Here is a 2,492-nt window from a genome sequence, read left to right as displayed (position 1 = left end):
CACCTCCCTCCCCCTGCTTCCCCATCTCCTGCCAGCCTGCCGCCAGCTGCCTCCTCCCCAGCCCAGGCCCCTGACTTTGCCTGTTGGGACTGTGGTCGATGTTTGGGACTCCACCTGCATGTCTGGTCCAGTCTCCCACCTGAGCCCCTGGCCAGGTAATCCGAGCACCCTTGGATGTCACACACGACCTCAAACTTAGGGCCCAAAGTCAAGGCACCCCTGTTCGTAGCAGTACTGTCCTATAGCCAAAGAGCGGACGCGCCCCAGTGTCCCCTGGAGAATGAAAACGCAAAGTGTGGGCTGTTCGTACAATGGACTGTCACTCAGCCTTAAAGAAAGGAGACCCCAACGCCTGCCACGGCACGGGCGGACCTTGCCGACAGGATGCGGAGTGACATAAGCCGGGCACAGACGGACAGATACTGTAGGACTGTACTTACACTAGAGGCCCAGTGCACGACATTCGTGCACAGGGCAGGGGGGGCGGGTCCTTCAGCCTGGCCTGCGCCCTCTCGCAGTCCGGGACCCCTAGGGATGTAGCAGTGCGCCAAGCGGCAGGCGGCCAGGGAGGAGCCCGGATCGGGGCTGGGCGTCCGGCAGCTCGCGCTCATCCCAGCCTGCTGCGCCTGCTGCCGCTGGGAGAGGCTCCCAACGCTGTGGCAGCTGCGCTCGCCAGCCGTGAGCCCGGCTTCTGGCTGAGCGGCGCTCCCCCTGTGGGAGCACACTGACCATCAGGGGGCAGCTCCTGCATTGAGCGTCTGCCCCCTGGTGGTCAGTGTGCATCATAGCAACCGGTCATTCTGGTTATCTGCCAAAACGGTTGCTTAGGCTATTGTATATATAGATGATGTCCCTAAAAGAGTCCAAATCATAGACAGAGAAGGTAGAATGGTGGGCCAGGGCCTGGGGTTGGGGGAGTTGTCGTGAAATTGGTAGAGTTTCATTTGGGGAAGATTAAAGGAGTTCTGGAGGCGGATGGTGGCAGTGGTTGCACAACCGTGTGAATGTACTTAATGCCAGTGAACTGTGCACTTAAAATGGTTAAAATGGCGAATTGCATGTTGGGCTTTTAAAGTGAAAAAGCGCGGCATCCTCCCCCCCTCGTCTCTCCAGGTGCTGAAGTAAGAGCTCAGGAGTCACCATGACTCCTTCTCTGCCCGTTGACTTCCTCATTGGCCAGATCTCTAGCTCATTCTGGAATGTTCTTTGTGTTTGCCCTCCTCCTCGTTCCCCTCAGCCCCTCCTCAGTTCCCTGGTTTATCGGGATGGTCTTGAAAGTCCTGCCACCTCTCCTTGCACACTTGTCGTTTGTATATTTCAGTCACGTCTCAGTTCAGACCAGACCTCAGAATCCTTCTTAACACAAAGCCCTGGGCAATAATGTCAGATAACGTCTGTTCACTCTCTCCAGGGTAAACAATAGGCTTGACGCTCTTGATCCGTATTTGGGGTTTAGACTCTCAGCCCCAAGATGAGAGAAGTGGGATGGGCCCAGCCCTGCTCACAGCCTGGCTCTCATGGTGCCTGGCACTGTGGTCATGGGGGGTCCCCATCACCTACCCTGGCAGGAGAGGAGGACGGGAGAGGAGGACGGGAGCCGCGGCCGCAGAGGGTAGAGCCGAGGGCCCTGCTGTGCCCGCCTCTAGGCCGGCAGCAGCTCTCCCCACCTGGTTCCAATGCCCGAGGCGGCCGGGCAGCCGCACCCACGCACTCCCCGCTCGGCTTCCCACCCTGCCCCCTCCAGCCCCACCCCCAGCCCGTGCTCCCCAGATGGCTCCAATTAAAGGCCTTTGTTTTGTTTCCATTTTCCCAAAATAAGCCTCCCTGTGCCGAGCTCCTTCTGCCTGGCCGTGCCGGATGTGGGCCGGCCTGGCTTTATGACTGACGCCCCCTCTCACTCCTGACAGGCCCTGGGTCCCAGCTGCTGGGGGAGGACGTGGCTCAAGGTGTGGGGCTTTGGTGGCCGACATCGGCCACGAAATATGATCCCCACAATCCCCCTTTCTGGGTCTCCGTTTATGAAGGTCCTGGTCCAGTACAACTAAGTGAAAAATAGAAATTGTGTTATTCCCATAGTGATATACTCAGGGGTGCTACCGTTCAGGGGATTAAACTAATATTTCATTTGCTAGGAAGCTTGAAGGGACTAGCTTCTATAAGATACTCTACACTTTTAAAACCAAATTGAATATCTAAACCTTTTTTTCCATATAGAAACACAAAACACAAATTTAAATCCTGACATTTATCTAGAATATTTCCATTCTTTCTGTCAGCCAACTTTTTAAAAAGTTTAAATTGTGGTAAAATATATATAACATAAACTTTACATATCTTAACCATTATTAAGGGTACAATTCAGTACTGTTAAGTATATTCATATGGTTGTGCAACAAATTTCTACAACTTTTTATCTTGGAAACTGAAACTCTATACCCATTAAATAATTACTCCCCTCCAAAAATTCATTTGGAGTAAAAAAAAGACCCCGA

The sequence above is a fragment of the Myotis lucifugus genome, unplaced genomic scaffold (assembly GCF_000147115.1).
Source record: "Myotis lucifugus unplaced genomic scaffold, Myoluc2.0 scaffold_1375, whole genome shotgun sequence".
NCBI classification, from domain to species: Eukaryota; Metazoa; Chordata; class Mammalia; order Chiroptera; family Vespertilionidae; genus Myotis; species Myotis lucifugus.
Note: the sequence above shows the minus strand (reverse complement) of the source record.